Genomic DNA, 21,093 nt, shown 5'->3' with positions numbered 1-21,093 from the left:
TTTTTTTTTTCCTCAGGTGCCGGTCCCAGGCACCCGCGCACTGGTCCTGCTGCCCTGTCTCCCTAGCACCAGGGTCCCTGTCCTTTCAAGGCTTCCAAAAAGCACCCACCCACCGGTCCCGCAGGGAAGGAACGCTCAATATTCTTTGTCCTCAGGCACTGGTCCCACGCACCCGCTCACCAGTCCTGCCGCCCTGCCTCCCTAGCACCGGGGTCCCTGTCCCTTCAAGGCTTCCAAAAAGCACTTGGCAAAAAGAGAGAAAAAAAAGGGGAAAAACGCGCGATTTCTTCCGTCCTCAAGTGCCGGTCTCAGGCACCCACCCACCGGTCCCACAGGGAAAAATGCGGGATATTCTTTGTCCTCAGGTGCCGGTCCCAGGCACCCGCTCACCAGTCCCGCCGCCCTGCCTCCCTAGCACCGGGGTCCCTGTCCCTTTTAGGCTTCCAAAAAGCACTCGCAGAAAAGAGAAAAAAAAAAGGGGAAAAACGCGCGATTTCCTCTGTCCTCAAGTGCCGGTCTCAGGCACCCGCCCACCGGTCCCGCAGGGAAAAACGGGGGATATTCTTTGTCCTCAGGCGCCGGTCCCAGCCACCCACTCACCAGTCCCGCCACCGTGCCTCCCTAGCACTGGGGTCCCCGTCCCTTCAAGGCTTCCAAAAAGCGCTTGCCATAAAGAGAAAAAAAAAAAAAAAGGGGAAAAACGCGCGACCTCCTCCGTCCTCAGGCACCGGTCTCAGGCACCCGCCCCCAGGTCTCGCAGGGAGAAACGCGGGATATTCTTTGTCCTCCGGCGCTGTTCCCAGGCACCTCCTCACCGGTCCCACCACCCTGCCTCCCCAGCAACGGGGGCCCGTCCCTCTAAGGCTTCCAAAAAGCGCTCGCCAAAAAAAAAAACTGCTCCGGTTTCTCTCCACCCGCCGGGAGCCGGGGGGAGGGGCGCTCGGGTCCCGCCGGGCTGGGGCTTGTATCTTACCCCCTTCACAAGGCGCTGGGTTCTTGCAGGTGTGGATGTGGTCTGGATGTTGTCCTGTGTCCTGTGGTCTCTATTTTAGGAAGATTTTTCTTTGTTATATTTTCATAGCTCTATGTGTTTTTGGGAGGAGATTTCCACTGCTCTACTCACGCCGCCATCTTGGCTCCCCGGTTCAGCATTTTTGCATTCAGCAAACATTTTGTTGAATGGCCTCTGCGGCAGGCAGAGTTCTAAGGCCAGGCATAGTTTCTTTGCAGTTTGGAGAGACGCGGTGTAGGAAGTCTGACTTTGATGGCCAAGGCCTGGGAGAAAGGAGGTGATGCTTGCATTGAGATCCGAATGATGAGAAGGTCGCAGCCAGGTTGAGATCTAGGAATAATCCAGGTAAAGGGAACAGCGAGTACAAAGGCCATAGGCCTGCAGTAGCTGGGAACAGAAGGCACGGAAAGCAAACTAGTGTGGCTGGAGCCCAGGAGGGTAGATTGGGGCGTGGAGGTGGTTGGTCAGATCGCGCAACGGCTTGGAAGCAATGGTAAGGAGTTTAGATTTTATTTTAAGCCCAGTGGAAACAGAACCGGTTGCCCAGGTACTGTGCTGAGCGCCCAGGAGAGGCAGTGGGTGAGCTCCATCGGAGATGGCATTCTTTTTGTTTAGTGTGCGTGAAATCCCCTGCAATGCTTTGGCCTGGTGGTGCAGCCACAGTCCCCAGGGTCGCTGTCCACTTACTGGCTTGCCACAGGGTCATGAGGATTTGGACGTTATGTGTATCACTTCATCCAGGGTTAAATCAGGGTGTTTGGGGTCCCAGTTAAAGAGTTCCTGATAATTGATGCGCTGGGCTGGCTTCCTGCTAAGAAGACCACAGCTCTGGACAGAGAGCTGAAGCTCCCTGCAGACTAGTGAGTGATGTTCTTGGGCGAGGGGGAACCTGTCAGTGTTCATTCCATAACCACCACCACTCTCTAGTTTCAGCCTGGGAAGCCAGTCCTTGCCACGTGACCCACAAGGGTGCCAAGCTCTATTTTCCTCCTGTTTCCACTAGGGAAGCACTGTTCAGCAAGAGTCGGTGGGTCAAATGGACGTCATTTGTATCTCTTTTTGGCAACATTTGCTTTTTAAATATGAAAGGCAGTACACTAGTCCCTGTTTATCCAAGGGTCATACGTTCCAAGACCCCCAGTGGATGCCTGAAACCGAAGATAATACCAAATCGTATTCACACCCTTTTATCCTATACCTACATGTACCTATGGTAAAGTTTGATTTATAAACTAGGCATGGTCAGAGGTTAACAGCAATAACTAATAATAGTACAACTATAGAAATATACTATAAAAAGAGTTATGTGAAGATGGTCTCTCTCAAAGTATCTTATTCTACTGTACTCACCCTTCTTTTATGGATGTGATATAATAGAATGCCTACTTGATAAGGTCAAGTGCTGTGGATGACAAAGCATTCTGACTTAGCCTTAGGCTACCACTGACCTGACAATTTGTTGGAAGGAGAATCATCTGCTTCCAGACCTAAACCGCAGAAAGTGAAACCTCAGGTGGAATGGGGAGGGGTGGAGGATAGAGCTTTAGTGCATAGCACAGTGGTTAACTGCAAGGTCACTGGAGCTTTGTGACCTTGAGCAAGTTCTCAAATCTTTCTGTGCCTCAACTTTCCTCATCTGTAAAATGGGACCATAGTGGTACCTACGTTATTATAAGGTTGCGGTGAGGATTAAATGACTTAAAGGTACAGCACTTAGAATGTGCCTGGCCCTTAGGAGGTACTTGTTTTTCCCATTATACCTGCTCACCTGCAGAGACCCAGAGCAGGGAGAGAGGTCACCTCTGTGTGTTTCTTCCCATGCCAGGCACATGCTCATCTGATTACTGCATCGTTGGGAGATGCAACAGTAGTTTTAAAAAATCTTCCAAATCAGTAATCACCTTTGGTGACTCACCAAGATTTCCTACCTCACTCCTGCTCTTAAATCTCTAGGGCCTGGGTGCCTTGGGGAATTGAAGGATGATCTAGTTGTGAATATGTTAACAAGGGTGATATTATCTGGGGTTTCCAGGACTTTTGGGGTAGCCAGCCTTGGAGGGAGTGGAGGATTCCAGAATCTGGGCTTTTAAACCCTGCTGATTGAAATCTAGGTGGGCTCTTCTTATTTTACAGATGAGGAAACATTCATTCATCCAACACATACTTCTTGAGCGGCCAGACACTGTACTGGGAGCATGCAATACTCGAGAAATACAAAACCGGAACCTGGGGCCGCTGTCCCAAGTTTATAGTCCAGCGGGAGGGATGGATGGACATTAATGAGAGAATCACACAGGCACAGGATAAGAGCTGGTGACAAGCGCAAGGCAATAAGAAGTCAGGGCGCTCTGGCAAGGCTGGTAGAAGGTGTGATTGATTGGGGCAGGTGCCCCCTCACCCCAGGTGTCCCAGAAGAGGTGACCATGGAGTTGAGTTCTGGAGGATGAAGGGTCAACTTAATGGGAGGGTGAGGAGGTGGGGCTGAGGGGGCCCCCTGCTGGTGGTGCAGAATAAATGACTGATGAAATGAATTAATGGAAGCCCATGTGGCTGTGGGAGGGGCTGAAGAATTGACTGAGGAGAAGCCACATAATGTTTTCTTAAGGAGTTTGGTCTTCAGGAGGGATTACTGGCTTCAGAGAGAGGAAGACAGGAAACTGAGGAGGGATCTCCATGCTGGAGTGAGTTACCCCCGATCCCAACCAGGCAAATGGAGTGGGTTGTGGTGTCTGCCCGTCCTGAGGCTGGTGCCACCCAGTCTCCCAAAGATGGTAGGTCCACTGTCTGTGTTAACAGCAAGTGAATGAATACATTTTAAGAAATCCTGTCCATGGGATTATCTATAATACTTTACTTTTCTAATGATCTAACTAAATATGCGTGTATTATGCAAAATTGGAAAGTGCTAAAATGTAAAAAAATTGATCTGGAACTCCACCTTCTAGAGATAACCATCATAAACATATTGATGTATTTCAAAGCCTGTACAAATAATTGGAAATTCTGGTTTTCTATCATGCTTTTTTTACTTAAATATTATCATAAGACTTTTTCTTCGCATTAAATATTCTGTAAAATTTAATTTTTAATGCCTTGAAGTGAAATTGCATGGTGAAAGCAAAGATATGACCATTTCATTATTTTTAAATGTTTTTTGCTTTTTAAACCAACTTTATTGAGGTATAAATTATGTACAGTGAAAATGAGTTATATCTGACATACAACACTGTGTAAGTTCAAGCTGTACAACAGTATTCACTGGATGCGTTTTTATTGCCATAGTTAGCATTAGCTAACATCTTATTGTCTCACATATTTATCCTTTCTTCTGGTGTTGGGAACAATTAAAACCTAGTCTCTTAGCAAGTTTAATGTTTATAATACAGTTTTGTTGTCTATAATCACTATATTATGTTAGGTCTCCATGTCTAGTTACTTACTAGTTGCACATTTGGACCCTTAAACATCTCCTTGCTCCCACCCTCCAGCCCCTGAAAACCACCATTTTACTCTCTGCTTTTCGATTTTGGTTTTCTTAGATTTCACATATAGTAGATATTCTATAGTATTTGTCTTACTCTGACTTCTCTCACTTAGCATCATGACCTCAAGGGCTATCCATGTTGTTGCAAGTGGCAGGATTTCCTTTTTTCTCATAGATAAATAAAAATGCACTGATTTGAACTGTAGAATTTGATGAGTTTTGATGTGTGTGTACCTAATAACATCCTAATTTAAAATGTTTATCATTTTTTACTTTAAAAATCAACATTATTTGGCTTGATTATTTTTAGCACCTGCCTTGAAAAATTCATTTCCAAATAATTACATCAAGTTTCAGACACACCAGTGATATATATTTTCCTGGGTGTTTGGTATCCTTTTTTTAAGCTTATTGAACAGAAGGGAAATGTCATTTTTATTTCTTTGATTAGGAGTGAGGTATAGGATTTTTCCATGTCTCCTCCCCGGGTGTAAAACTGCTCTTGGAATTGTCTGTTCATTCTGCTTTGGTCTTGGTGTTCTCTTTACTTATTTCTATATGTTCCTCCACCCTTGTTGTATTTGCTGCAGATATTTTCACCAAAGTCTCTTTTTCTTCTCCCTACGCAGATACTGGGAGTTTTAGGTCTATTTATATTATACCTTTTAATAATATTCTGTCATGCATATATAGTTTTCATGTGGTCATAATAAGGATTTCAACGATCTGGAATTTATCTTAGCTTATGTACATAAGGATCAGTTTTAGCCCTACAATTTTAGGCACACAGAATGCTCAAGTGATAGATTTAGAGGCATTGCTTTTTAAAAATAAGAATGCCTTCTTCATCACTCTTAGGTTTTAGAAGTTCTGGACAAAACAGTAAGACATGAAATGGGAATGAAATAAAAAATACTGAACCGAAAGAAAATTACTAAATGGTTCTAGAAATTCTTACTTTAAGATTCTTGGTGTTACTGATGAGGTCAGATACAAGATAGAAAGTCAAAAGCAATAACCACTTGGAATACATAAAAATTTGATTTCATTCACAGAAACAACCAGAAATATGAAATAACTGGGAATAATTTTAGTATAAAATATTTTAAAAATTATCAGTGTAGTCAAGGAGGAAAAAAATGCACACATGGATAGAGCTGTGCCTTGTGGCAGGATAGAAATACCAAATATATTTCCATTCATCCCTCCCAAGTGAGATTTAGCTTTAGTGCAATTGTAACATTCCAGTAGACTTTCTGTGGGTATGTCTTTTGCAGGTATCAGTAGGTAAAGTTATTTTTTTGATGCCAAAACTCTCTAAAATACATCAGGTACTGTTATAATTGGAAAAAGGTAATAAAGAACAATATTCACTGTAAAAAAATTGGCAGTATATTTCAATAGATGAATGGATAAAGAAAAGGTGGTACATATAGACAGTGGAATATTACCCAGCCATAAAAAAGAATGCAGTCTTGCCATTCATGACAACTTGGATGAACCTAGAGATCCAAGTGAAACAAGTCATAGAAAGACAAATACCATGTGATTTCACTTACATGTGGAATCTTAAGAATATAAAACAAATAAATAAGCAAAACAGAAATAGACCCATAAATACAGAAGAAATTGGTGGTTGCCATGGTGTGGTTGGGACAAGGACAATGTAGGTGAAAGGGATTAAGGGGTACAAACTTCCAATTACAAAATAAATAAGCCATGGGGTTGAAAAACACAGCATAGGGAAATAGAGTCAATAATATTATAATCACTTTGTATGGTGACAGATGGTAAGTACATTTATTATGGTGATCATTTCACAATGTGTATGACTGTTGAATCAATTTGTTGTACATCTGAAACTAACATAACATTGTATGTAACTATATTTAAATAAAAAAATATTTTTTCAATGTACAAATGAAAATGAAAAAAATATCATCTATGGTCCTATCCTTCTATGACAACTATTGGTTAATATTTTGCCCTATATTTTCTAGTCTTTTATCTTCCTGTCTATAAATATATTTTTAAAATCTCAAATATATAGTTTTACATACTTTTTAAAAAAATGACAGGATCATTTTTTTTCCCCTCATTTACTCAAGCATAACTTTTAAGGCCATCTGAGTGTGCCATAAGTGTCCCTCAGGTAACTTTGATACATAGAGAGATCTTTGCTTGTAGTTTTCATTTCCTTAGGCTAAAGCCCCCAAAGCAGAATTACTATGTTTATATAAAAGGATATTTTTAATACCCTATCTTGTCTATCTTTTTGAAGTTGTCAAATTCTTTATAGTCAGGCTCAGATGAAGAGAGTGGCAGTCTTCAAGGATCAGTATGATTAACAGGAGGGGGTTGGATTTTTTTTTTTTTTTTTTAGGAGAGCAAGGTACAGGATTTTCTTCAGAAATAAAGTGAGAGAATAGAGCTCATGGCTCATGCCAGGAGGGGACAAGAGATCCAATGGGGGTTGGATTTTGCATGAAAGAAAGAAAAAGTGGGAACATACATGTGGGGCAACTGAGTGGTTCGATGGCGTGGGGCTTTGAAACACAGAGAGTGGTGAGTGACACGGATGGGGCCGGAGCAGAGAGGAAGCCTGGATTGTTAGGTGGCAGGAGTCAGGGTTTGGAGGAGGGCATGCCGTTATCCAGCTGTTCTGGAGGGAAACGGGTCTGCTTTACCGTGCAGACAGTGGTTGGCAAGGGGACAGTCTTGGGTCCGGGCACCTTTGAAGGTGAGTATTGTCATTTGGGTGAGCAGCTCCATGATAGGAAGGGGTTTTACTGAAGGGGGCAAGGCGGAGACAAATCTGGAACCCAAATCCAGATGGCTTGACAGCTGACTGATGTGGGTGGAGAGAAAATGTAAAGGAGGACTGATGTTAGGAGGAAGCAAGTGCTGATTTTAGAGATTTTTGAGTTGGAGGGACTGGCTGCTCCCCAAGGAAAGAATGTTGGTACTAAGGATACAGGCTTGAGGAGGACTAGGAGTTGGGTTGCTGGTGAAATAGACAATGTTCAGTTAAATTTGAAGTTCAGATCAACAATGAGCAACTTCTTAGAATAACGATATCCCAAATATTGCATGGGACAAATTTATACTAAAAACATTCATTGTCTGCCCGAACTTCAAATTTCACTGGGCATCGTGTGTTTTTATTGGCTAAATCTGGCCAAGAAAAAAACACAAGACCCTACTCTGCACATCAAAGTGCAGAGAAGCTTGGAAGGAAAATCCGAACTAGATTCCCTAGTGAACCTATGCTAGTGTGATTGGAATAGACTCAGAGCCAGTATTTCAATTAATTAAATCTTGACTTTTCTTTCATCTCATCTGAAAGTTTCCTTTAAATCCCAAGAGAAGGTTAAAAGAAAGAAAAACAGCCCAGGCTATTTGATGTGATTGGTGGTGCTGAGGATTGTCCAGGGGCCATAGCCTGGCTTACACTGTTCCCTGTGGGCATGAGAAAAGAACAGATCTGTGTGGAACGAGGCTTGAAGCCTGGCTCTGCAGTGTAAGGATGGGACAAGCCACTGTCACGTACTGTGTGCAGATCATACTCGCTTACTCCCAGAAGCTCAGGTGCATGGGACAGTTGCTTGAGAAACTAGTCAGCCTCCCTCTGGGGAGGGGCATCCAGGCAGGGAGGGCTGGGCAGAAGGCAGACTCTTCATTGTCATCCTTCTTTATATTTTGAATTTTTCATAAGTATGTACCTATATTACCCTTTGAAATAAACTTTAAAAAATGGGAATAAGCATTTACAGAGAAAATGACAAAACAGTTCCACAGTTTAATAGGCGGAGGGCATATAAGTGCCGTGAGAGCAGGGATTCTTGTCCGTCTTGTTTGTTGTGTCCTCGCCCCTAAAATAGTATCCGGCAACCTGGTAGGCACTTAGTAGGAATGAAGGACCAGCTCAACCATCTTGTGATCAATCACAGAAAGAGAAGTTTGTACTTCTTTGATTTCATGCATATTGGGAAGAGGCAGGAAGGGGTGTACATGCTTGGTATTCAAGAATGTCCACTTCACTATGAGAGGGTGAATGAAACCACTGAGGGAGAGACTTGGAAAAGAGGCTGCACCCCTGTGGGGCAGACAGAGAGAGAGACAGCATAGACAGAGACTGGTGGAGGCAAGCCTGGGAAGCTCACCCCCCAGTGATCAAACAAGGAACAAGAGCTGTTGGGAGGGCAGAGGTCAACAGCATCCCCACATTCAACAGAGACAACCGTGTGGGTTTTCAAAAGCAGGACATACATTAACAGTCTTTCCTGGGGTGGGGGAAGGTGCTCTGTCCTATACAGAAAGCCCGTATAGCGTTTGGGGACGCTACCCAAAAAGAGCTGGCTTCAGCAGGGAATTTCTCACTGCATGCTGCTCCACGCAGTCATTCCAGGTTGGGGCTGAATGGTGACCACTGGTAGACTTAGTGCTTATAGGCCCTTATTTGGTTGTTGGAAGGGTCACACTGACCCTCTGGCATTATTTCCTCCCTTTCAGAATGCTGTTTCCAGGTATGGCTCTCAGTTCCAAGGCCATTCCCAGCACGACGCCCTGGAGTTCCTGCTCTGGTTGCTGGATCGCGTGCACAAGGACTTGGAGAGCTCCTGCCGAGGGCCAGTGCCCGAGAAGGTCAGTCCCTCTGCAGGCAGCACGTTGTATTTGATTTTCTTGTTTTCACTTGAATGTATACTCAACTCCTCAAAACTGGATCTTGAAATTCAGATTCTCAGATTCCCGTGTGTCCTGGCTGCTGCATGCCCAGCGCTGTTCCGTACTCCTTTTTCTTAGCTCTGTTGTACACACAGCATGGCGTATTTCTCTCCCTCTCTATTCCCAGTAATAGAGTGAATAGGGTTTCCTTTTGGCTTCAAGTTCGAAAATCACCTAATTGTCTGTATTCTGTGCATTAGAATGGTCCTCTGAGGCCATTGAGTACTGTCCCATCATTTTCTGATGGTACCATTTTAATGCTACCAGTGTGTTCTCAGGTACATATCCTACAAAATCCCCACTATTTTCTGTCAGGACACAGGTGATGGGTGACCTTTACATGTGTGCACTTAGTATTCCCAGATTTTGGTGAAACCTCAAACGTTTGGGAGTAAGAAAACACTACCATCATTTGGAGTAGCCACAGTTAATTGATTTATCAGTGATGTATATTCTTTATGGGCTTTGCCAAATAAAGATCCGTGCTGGGTTCTGCTCTCCTGCTATCCTTTAATCCCTCACTTAAGAAAGTAAGAGTGTGTGAAGTTCTTGAAACAATATCCATTTTAATTTAACTGTGTTTCACAAGCTTTGATAGTTAATCACATATTATTTCTGATGTGTCTCAAAATTAATCCAGGTGCAGCTCCAAGAACAGCTTTACCAGGCTTTTCTTTTGTTTGTTTTAAATCTGGACACTTTTTTCCCCACCCTGTTGTGAATCAATTAAAAAAATGCTTTGAAAAAGTGTAAGTCCTTCAGCTGTCACTTTCCCATCCATTCATTTTTAGCTTATAGCCCATGACTCTAGAGTAACAACGAATGAATGTCAGCTGCACGTGGGTGGGATGTAACACGCAGCCTGATCACTACGGTTAATAGTGCTGTACCGAGTACTGGGGATCTGCTAAGAGAGTAGATTTGAGGCACTCTCGGCACACGCACGAAAAGGTAACTATGAGAGGAGATGACATCCTCATTTGATTGCAGGAATCATCTCACTTTGTATGTATATCAAATTACCATGTTGCATTCCTTCCATATACATAATTTTTTTTAAGTGAATGTCTCAGGAAGCTTTTTTTTTAAATTTGATCACATAGCCTGCTATTATCTTTATTTCTTTGTCTCTTAAGGTGACAAGTTATAATTTTAAGAAAAGGAGAACATAACCATACGTGTGTCAAATGAGCACAGACCTATTTTAAACAATATAATGTGATTAAAAGCTCAGAGTATGGCAGCCACACAAGCGGTCCTCACACCCAACACAGCAGAAGGTGAGGTGCAGGGGACAAGGGAAGTAATGATTATACAGACTCTGTACTCCTTAGATCACCTTGTGGGCTGTTACACACAATACAGTATGAGTATCTATTGTCATTTACCAAGTGCTGCTAGGGTTATTATTCCCAGGTTATAGATGGGTAATGCAAGAATCAGAGAGGTTGGGTAACCTTCCCAAAGCAACAGAGCTAAAGGGACTAAGTCAGGATTCAAGTCCAAGAGGGTGTAGCTTTAAAGCCTATTTGCTTATTTAAAAAAAAAAACCACCCCAGGCACCCCCAAAACACACAAATGAAACAAAGAAAAGCAACACCACAACAGAACCTGGGAGGACCACACTTTCAAAGGTTACAGTGGTTTCTCTGGGTTGTGGGATAATGGGGGATTTTTCTGGTATGTATAGCGATTTTCTGTTTATCTTATTCAGACCCTTTTAGTTGCAAGTGACAGAAATATAACTTGATCCAACAAAGGAAAGGACATTTCTTGGCTTTTATAACTTGTAAATCCAAGGGCTGATCCCGCTTTAGTTTTGGCTGTACCAAGGGCCTAGATGATGTCACCAAGTCTTCAGTTCTCTAGCTCTTGTCTCTGGCTTCGTTCTCAGGCTGCCTCTGCCCACGTGGTGGCAGGAGGGGCCCCTGCAGTGCTCAGACAGTCTCCAGAGCTTGGGGTTCCAGACAAAGTCCACAGTGAGTGTCCCAGTGCAGTTCCCCTGTCCCCTGTCTGCGGGCAGGTGGCCAGCGGAATGGAATATTCCGATTGAGCACAGCTGGGTTGCATGTGTGTAGAGCGGCAAACTCCACCCAAATCATACAACCAAAGAGGGCTTTTATAGATTTGGGCCTCATTGCTTCTTCAAAGAAAGGAATGCTGATCAGATACACATGTCCACCACACTGTATATTCCATAATCTTCAAGTGAACACATTTTGAAGTCATAATAATGTATTTTTTTTGTAAAGATACTCTTCATTGAATGTTATGTGTCACAACTGGATGCTTTTCATAACTTAATTTCACTACTGACGCATAAACTCTCGAATGGGGATAATAAATTAAGGAGTTATCGTGCCTTCATATTTGCAAGGACAGCTCATATTTTATAGTTCATGAACATTTAAGTTAAGTGAGTTGTCCTATGTTACTCACCTTCTACTCAGGGAAGTAGAATTGAACCTGAGTCTGTCTGTTTCCACAGCAGTGTGTGGGTCCCTTTCCTGTCATGACTGTCTTCCTGCTGGCCACACAGGGCAGGCCTCTTGTCCTGGTCCCCCCACCACCCTCGCTGGCTGTGCCAGGCAGATCTTCCCATCTGGAGAGTAAGAGGGATATAGGCAGCCTTCTAAACTGCTTTTCAGTCTTCCTCTTCTATCCGTTGGTGGCAGAAAAGGCATCGGCCATAAGGGTGGGGAGGGCCACAGAGAGTGTAAGTAACTTTCCCTGAGTCACACAGCAAAGCAGTGGGAGAGCCAGGATCCAAAGCTGGGAACTATGGCTCTAGAACAGGGTGTCAGCCTCAGCTGACATTCGAAGTTAGGGGATGGAGAGCTCTTTGTCTTGTGCATTAGAACATTTGCAGCATCCCCCTGTCCACTGAATGCCAGTGGCCCCTGCAGCTGTGACTGATAAGCAGAGTGTCTCCAGCCATTGCCAAGCGCCCCGAGGGGGGACAGAAGCACCCTTGGTTGAGAGTCACTGCTCTGTAGCCTTTGCTCCCAACTATGGTACATCCCCCCTCCACCCCAAGCTTCCTTTAAGATGGCACTACGTCTATTTAAGCCAAGAGGGCTTGCGAGTAATTCTCTCACAACTCCAAGACCCATATAAAAGCACCGATTATTGGTCTTCCAATTTCCACTGTGCCCCTTTACTATATGTATGTTCACACTGCAGCCAGAGTGACCTCTTTAGAAAGGGAGTAAGATCACATCACTCTCCTGCTGAAATTTCTCCGGTGGCTTCCTGTTGTACGTTGAACAAAATCCGGCCTGCTACGTGTTTGACTGGGCCCTACTGGGCCCTACCTGACTGGGCCTGCCAACCCCTCAGCCTCATTTCAGGCCCCTCTCTGCCCCTCGCTCATTGTCCCTGGCCACGCCAGCTGCTTCCTGTTCCTCTAGTGGGCCTGGGAGCCGCCAGGGAGCCGCAGTGGCCACGAGCCAGGCAAGAACGGGGGTGGCTGTGGGCCAGAGTGAGGAGTTTGCCTGGCTCTTAATTTTTGACCTGATTGAAGCCAAAAAAGATCTTTTACTCTGTCTGGGGTCAAAGCCCCTTCTGACATTTTCTCTCAGGCAACTGGGCTGCCTGTGGAGGCCCGGCTGTGAACACTTGAAGGTAAACAGCAGGACCATTGGGATTATTTGGTAGAAAACTTCATTTTCCCCCTCCAAGAAGGGAAGGGGACTATCCCTCTGTGTAACTCTGAGTGATTTTTCTCTTTGAGGTTATTCTGTTTCAAATGTGTGAAAGTCATATAGCTAGATTTATTTGAAACGGGAAGAACCACTTTCTTCTCAGTTGTTGTAATGTTTTCATCTGGCCAAAAGGGCGTATTTTTACTGCCCTATAGACACCATCACACAAACGATCTTGTTGCCAGTTTATCTGACAGAGAGTGCTACTCGGGCAGAATTAAGAGAGGGATGAGGTTGGGGAGAGGACCAGGATGCTAACATTTATTAAGCACCTACTGTGTGCCAGGCAGGACATACACATCACCATTTTTTATTTTAATGACGGCTCCATGAGGTAGATGCCCTGCTTTTCCTTTTTGATGTGGAATGAAGCTCAGAGAGATTCAGGGTCACTTGGCCAGCAGAGCAGAGCCAGCCTGGTCTGACCTCACAGTCCATGCTTTGGGAATGACCCTCTGCTGCCTCTCACTGCAGCCTCGTTCTGGATTTTCTTCCCATACCCTGTCCCTGGGGACCCCTTCCCCTGCCACTCCCAGCGTGCTGCATCATCACCGTGATGTCCTAGCAGCCTGCAGTCAGGGTGAAGTCTCGGTTGCAAGTCAACTTCCGCTGAATCAGAGAAGAAGGGAGTTTATCAAAAGGCCAAGGCCAGCACACAGGGTCCAAGGGAAGGCTGAAGCACCAGGCCCGGAACGGTTGAGAATCAGCTCCAGGCTGTGGTTGGCAGTGGCAGGAACTGCTCTGCTCTCTGGCCTGGACACTGCTGCTAGAATCTATGTCTCCGCATGTGGTCATTTTGGTCAGGATTCAAGTGCAGGGCAGGCACGTCTCACCGGTCCAGCAGGGGTCTTGGGCCTGACCCTTCGTAAGGGAGGGCAGGACCCCTGGTTAAAGAGCCTTGCCCGCTTCCCCATGGGCTGAATTCAGTGTTCGAAAGGGGTGCTTCTGCCAAAGAGGAGGAGTGAATCCTGGGCAGCCACAAATGCCAGCGTCCCCCCTGCGTCCAAGGGGGATGAGCCCTCTCTCCGCTGAGCCCTTGTCTGTTTGCTGTGAGATGTCTCTGCCTGGGTGTTGATTGCCCTCCAACTCCGCAGGCCCTTTCCTGACCCATTTCTCCTTTTGATAATTTCCTCTTCTGTAATGGAACGTTCTCCAGGCACCAGATTGGAAGCCTGGTGTTGGCCCTGTTTCTCTCCTCCCTCACTCTACCCCTGCTCCCCAGCAGGTGTTGTTATGAGCTGCATACACGGTTAGGTCTTGGGCCAACCCCTCCTTTCCATTTTCATGGCTCCTGGTCTAGTCAACCTTGTTTGGCCCTGACCTTCAAGCCTCCTACCCTGTGTGCTAATTCCAGACTTACCTCCTTCATCCTGTGCCTGGCTATCAAGCTAAAGCATCCCTCGTGCATGTAGCTACCGCCTAGGTCCCAAACATCAGATACTCGCCACTGTGTAACCAGAACAAACATTTCGGTAGTGCTCACTGTGTGCCGGCCACTCTTCCAAGTGTTTTGTGTATATTCACTGTTGAAATTTTGAAAAGTCCCTATCGGATAAATACTATCATTCATAATCCCTTTATTACAGTTGGGAAACATTAAACAAAGAGATAAAGTAATTTATTTAACTGAATCAGAGGCTGAATAACTCCCACAGATAAGCAGCAGTGCAGGGATTTGAACCCTGGCCATCCAATTCCAGGATGTAGTTCTTAGCCCTGGTACTAGGCTGTGTCCTGACCCAGGTGCTCATCCTTAGGACACTGAGAGCTGCACCCAGCATGGCACCGGACTTGCTCTCCAGCCCTGTTTTCTACTTCCCTCTGCACATCCTGTACTCTGGTCAAATTGTGCTTCATAAAATAGAAGGACAAGTAAGAGCAACCTTTCTGAGTATTTGTCCCTCTTGTTTATCCCACTGTTTTATTACGGATAATTGCAAGCATATGGAAAAGTTGAATTAATCATACAGTGAACCTAGATTCTATGATTTACATTTTAATAAAATTGCTTTACCACATTTATCCATTTCTCCATCCCTCTATCTACTCATCACTCCATCTATTTTTTTCATCATCTTTTTTTAAATGATGCACTGTAATTTACATTGCAAATATTGGTATACTTCACCCCAAACACTTCACACGCATTCATTTTCCCGGCTCTTTGAAGATGCTGGCCTTGAAGACTGGAGCAGTGTGACCACAGACCGCAGAATTCCCACAGCAGCCAGAAACTGGAAGAGGCATGGAGTATATTCTCAAGAGCGTCCGGAAGGAGCGTGGCATTGCTAACACCTTGATTTTGGCCTGGGGCACTGATTTGGGGTGTCTGATCTCAAGATGTGAGAGAGAATAGATTTCTGTTGTTTTAAGCCACTAGTCTGGGGTAGTTTGCCACGCAGCAAAGGGAACCGATGCAGAAGAGAACATGAGGAAGGGTCAGTAGGACTGATAAGTGAAGTGAAGGAGGTGTGTGCAGTGCACTAAGGGGCAAAGCCTGGATTGTCTGGGAAAAACAGCCCACATGTGAAGACTGGCTCACGGGAAGATGTGGATGGGGAAGATGGGAAGATTTGGTGCAACATGTTTGAAGTGATAGTAGCACGCCCACATGACATGTACAGGAGGTGTCCAGAAACACAAGCCCCAGCAGGATGGAGATGAAGGATGGGATAATGAGTCCAGAGGCAGTACTTCAGGCTGGGTGAGTGTGTGTGCACATTCTCCAAGGTTCTTGCTTCAGCTCTTTCAACACATTCTCTCTTAATGAGTTCAAGTGAGTGGAGGAGCAGTGAATTATGGTAAAGGCAACATGAAGGTCTGGATTCTGCCGAACCCAGGCCCAGTGAGGGGCGATGTGGGCCCAGGAGTAGGCCAAAGGCTCACTGGCCTGGACGTGCTGGAGTGATAGGAAATGTATCTAATTGTGCTTCCTTTCCTCATTTCTTTTCAGATTCAGCCTGAAGCCAGTAAAACCTCTGAAAACCTCCCATCGCCATTGGCTCAGCTTTCTCTAGGTCAGAGTTTTGTGCAAAGCCCCTTTGAAGCCCAATATAGGTAAGAATATAGGTAAGAATGGACTGTGTTTAGAAGGTATCTCCTAAAGATTCAGCAAATTTGTATGCTGGCAACTAGCCTACCATTGCCACAGTTACCCTGAGATCACAAAACAGCAAAAGCCACAGACACCCTCTCTTTCCTATTACAGGCCCCAGTTAACCAGTCACTTCTGTCATCTCTGCCCTTTAGTATTTCTTCTAGCCTTCTTGCTGGCTTCTGGGCTTCCCATCCCCCTTGAAGGAGGTTCAATGCAACGGTGGTTCTACAGAATGTAAATGTGGAGGCTGGGATCTATCAGCAGACAATCACTGAAAAGTTGGCCAGACCCTTCCTGTTTGTTCTTTATAGCCAGAGAGTCCAGTTTAACATGTTATCTCGAGCTCAAGATTTCCCAGCATTATGGATGATATAAAAATATATATAATTGCACACTCTGACCTCAGAAAAGTTCCCTTTGGGCGTTTATATATCAGCATTTTAGAGATTCAAGGAAGGCAGACTTATTGTCAAGTAATAATGTTTTATTGAGAGTACTAATTGCAGTGAGCAATCAGAAAGGGGAGAAACGTCCCTGTGCTTCTTGGAGGAGGTGTGCCTTTTGATGGACTCTGAAGGATGAATAGGATTGAATGGGTTAGAACATACGCAACAAGAATGAACCCTGCTTAGAGGTTGAAATGAGCATAATAATCAGGATTTAGGGAAGCCACTGGTTACAGAGTGTCCGTTAGGTGTGATGCTCACCCGTACATTTTTTAATTTAATACTTAAAAGAACCCCAGGAGGGGAGTTACAATCTCTGGTTGGTCTTTTCAGAGGACGCATAGCGAGGGCAAACCAGGGTTGGACCTTTGATAGATCTGTGAAGCACGAAGCCTGCTTCTGCTTTCTTTGGAATTCCTCTTCCGTTGCTGTTCCGTCTTGCCTTGTTCTTTTCCTGTGATTTTTCTGCTGTTACTTTAGTTGCTCAGAAACTCTGCCCTCTCATTCTTCATTATGGACACCAAAACACTTTCTATATTTTTCTTCTGGATGTTGCATTAGGTCATTTTCAAAGGCACACTTTTCTCTGAGTGTTTCATGTACTCTCACTTTTCCTTTGCTCTGCTGTGTCTTTCCTAAATCTCCTGTTGTTTTTTTCCCTCTTTTTTATATCAAATAAAATAACAGTTATTCAGTCTTCTGACATTCACTTACTTAATGGCCATTTACTTCCATGCATTTTGGGGACTTGTATTCTTTGTATTTGAAAAGGAGGAGACGACTTAAAATTGCCCAGAAAGTGACCTGATTTAGGATTTTTATGATTTTCAGTGATTACCAGTAAAAATAGTTGGATATGAGAAGGCTCTGTCATTGCCCAAGGAAATGCTCTCTTCACAGTGGAAAACACAGACCCAGAGTGCTACTGGCTTACTGATTGGATTGGGACTGTTCTTGTTCAGTCCTGGTATTCAATGAGTGGCTACAAATTCTACAGAGCAGAAAAAGATATTGGCCAAATATTCGTTAGAAACCTCTGGTAACTTAGATGGTCTGAAATACAAGTTACATGACTTTGGCTACAGAGGAGTCTCTTCTCAAGAGACTGCTGGCATAGGAGGGCCTGCTCACTTGGTTAACTTCAAAGGCTCAGACACAGTAGCGGGAATTGCCTTAATTAAAAAATACTATGGAACAAAAGATCCTATTGCAGGTTATTCTGTTGCAGCGGCAGAGCACAGTACCATAACAGTTTTGGGGAAAGACAATGAAAAAGATGCTTTTGAACAAGTAGTAACACAGTTTTCATCAGTGCCTGCATCTGTGGTCAGTAATAGCTATGACATTTTTAATGCCTGTGAGAAAATATGGGTGAAGATCTAAGACATTTAATATTATCAGGAAGTACAGCGGCACCACTGATAATCAGACCCAATTCTGGAAATACTCTTGGCACTGTATGAAAGGTTTTGGATATTTTAGATAAGAAGTTCCCTGTTACTAAGCACTCAAAGAGCTACAAGTTGCTGTCTCCTTCTCTTAAAATTATTCAAGGAGATGGAGTAGATATTAATACCTTACAAGAGATTGTAGAAGGCAAGAAGCCAAACAAATGGAGTCTTGAAAATACTACCTTCGATTCTGGTGGTGGCGTGCTTCAGACGCTCACAAGACATCTCTTGAATAGTTCCTTCAAGTGTAGTTATGTGGTAACCAGTGGCCTTGGGGTTAATGTCTTTAAGGACCTAGTTGCTGATCTCAACAAAAGGTCCAAAAAAAGGCCGATTATTTTCACATAGGACACCAGCAGAGAATTTTGTTATACTTGTAGAAGGAAAAGGAGACCTAGAGGACTATGGTCCAGATCTTTTCCATACTGGGATCTTCCCACAGAATGGGAAGGTGACAAGAAGTTATTCATTTGATGAAGTAAGAAAAAATGTAAAGCTGAGGATCAAACTGGAAGTAGCCTGTCATTAAGCTTTGTTTTATGACTGGCTGTGGGTACATGCTTGTGTGTGTGGGGGGGGTTGTGCTTTATGATACATGACAGCCAAATGATTTGTTCGTTCATGGACATCCTGCCCTTTCAGTTTTTTCTTTTTCTTTATTCCAGTGTTTAGGTGATCTCAAAATAGGAAATGCACTTAACTGTGTATAAGATTAAGGCTGACGTAAGCTCTTTGGATCCTTTGCCAATAGATAGTAATTCAATCTGGTATTGGTATTTTCACAAATAACCAAACCAAGAAACTTTTATATATAACTGAAGATCACATAAAACAGATTTGCATAAAATTATCATTGCTTTGTTTATATTTAACTTGCATTTTTGTACAAACAAAATAGTGTAAGATATAAAGCTTCAGTCTTTCCAACTTCTCGTGAATTTTATGGGCACAGACTTTCAAGAAAACACTTGAAAATAAATTACATTGCCTTGTGTCCATTAATCAGCAAGTAAAACACAGCCTTAAAAAAGAACTGGATATGTTTATCGCAGCACTATTTACAATAGCCAAGAATTGGAAGCAACCTAAATGTCCATCGGTAGATGAATGGATAAAGAAGATGTGGTACATATACACAATGGAATACTACTCAGCCATAAGAAGAGGGCAAATCCTACCATTTGCAGCAACATGGATGGAGCTGGAGGGTATTATGCTCAGTGAAATAAGCCAAGCAGAGAAAGAGAAATACCAAATGATTTCACTCATCTGTGGAGTATAAGAACAAAGGAAAAACTGAAGGAACAAAACAGCGGAATTACAGAACCCAAAAATGGACTAACAGGTACCAAAGTGAAATGGACTGGGGAGGATGGGTGGGTAGGGAGGGATAAGGGGGGGCAGAGAAGAAAAGGGGTATTAAAATTAGCATGCATAGGGGGAAGGGAGAAAGGGGAGGGCTGTACAACACAGAGAAGACAAGTAGTGATTTTACAACATTTTGCTATGCTGATGGACAGTGACTGTAAAGGGGTTTATAGGGGTGACCTGGTACAGGGGAGAGCCTGGTAAACATAATATTATTCATGTAAGTGTAGATTACAGATAAAAAGAAAGAAAGAAAGAAAAGGGGGATTACTCCTTGATAGGATAAAACTAACTGTAAATCAACGATTAATGCATGCTTTAAATGTCCTTAATTTTGATCACTTACAGGGTGTCAGATGATTGGCTATGGAGGCACACTTTTCTGATAATATTCCTTTCTCTTAAAAAAAAAAAAGCAGTTCCTGTGTGGTGACCTCCAATGAGTTCTACACAATGGTATAAAGGGCATATCAAAGTGTGGGCAAAGGGTCGGTTTGTGTTTATACAGAGGATCAAAGCCTAATTTGGCTACACAGAAAATGAACTAAGATATGATATGAAGAAGAACTTCCAACATCAGCACTCTCTGAAAGAGTCATACCAGAAGATGATCAACAAAAAACCTCAACAAAGATCCAGGCGATGCTAGAGTTGTAGCTGCATCCATCCCACCAGTTCCTGGACTTGCCATTGGAATGAAGAAGGAGATATCTAAGCCGGCCTGTGCTTTCAGTAAAACAACAAATTTGACTGAATCTAGACTGTTGGAATTCAACCAAGAATTAGGAGAAGTGCAAGTTATAGCGCTCCAAAATCTTACAACTACAGACTATCTATTGTTAAAAGAACATACGGGATGTGAACAGTTCCCAGGAATGGGTTGTTTTAATTTGTCTGATTTCTCTCAGACTGTTCAAGTACAGTTGGACAATATCCATCATATCATAGACAAATTTTCACAAATGCCTAGGGTGCCTAAGTGGTTTTCTTGGTTTCACTGGAGATGGCTGGTAATTATAGATCTGGTTTGGTTATGTAACTGTATTCCTATTATGTTAATGTGTGTGCAGAATTTAATTAGTAGTTTAAAACCTATACATGCTTAAGTTACTCTACAAGAAGATTTGTCAAAGAAATAATCCTCCCATGTTTTCTTCTATCTGCAACCTCTATAGCTTTTCTTCTTCCTTTCTAATTACAACCCTTAAATAGAATTCATGCCTCATATCGAATTTACCGAGTATCATAATTCCTCCAAGTGGTAAAGATACCTCAAGGCAAATGCTGCGCATAGAAGCCACAGGGCACAAATCTGCAAAGAAGTAGAAAGCTAACCTTTTCAAACAATATGGCTTCTCTCTCACTTACCAACTTTACATCTCCCTGTATGGCCCCATAAGATGACTGGTTAGCCAGAGATGGGTAAGATTCCTCAAGGGAGGAACAACCTAAGGCAGGCACAGTCACAGGGGGGCCATCAGGTGAGAAATTGGGGATCAACAGTGGTGAGGCTTAGAACCTCACCCCCCCTGCTTTGAGAGAAATCTTCTGCATCTGTGGATGTTTTAATGCACTTGTCTAGATTGGATTAACACATAGTCTACAGGCACACACCTGATCATCTACATTTGCTCTCTTACAACACTAAACTATGTTTTCTACCTTTATCTTGCATCTACCTACCACTTCAGCATTTTATTAAAAATAAAATAATAATAATAATAAAGGGAGAAATGTGGGATCCACATATAAACCAAGTATAAAAATCAAATGAATATTCATATTTAACCTAATTGTTTATAGTTC

At 43.5% G+C, this 21,093-nt stretch overlaps 1 pseudogene; it reads left to right on the top strand.

Moving 5' to 3' along the window:
• The first annotated feature begins 15,536 nt into the window (after positions 1–15,536).
• LOC140848603 (nicotinamide phosphoribosyltransferase pseudogene) lies at positions 15,537–18,448 on the top strand (annotated as a pseudogene).
• Positions 18,449–21,093: the final 2,645 nt, after the last annotated feature.

The sequence above is a fragment of the Manis javanica genome, chromosome 4 (assembly GCF_040802235.1).
Source record: "Manis javanica isolate MJ-LG chromosome 4, MJ_LKY, whole genome shotgun sequence".
Classification (NCBI taxonomy): Eukaryota; Metazoa; Chordata; class Mammalia; order Pholidota; family Manidae; genus Manis; species Manis javanica.
The sequence above is the reverse complement of the archived record's forward strand: the minus strand, read 5'-3'. Positions and strand labels throughout refer to the sequence as shown.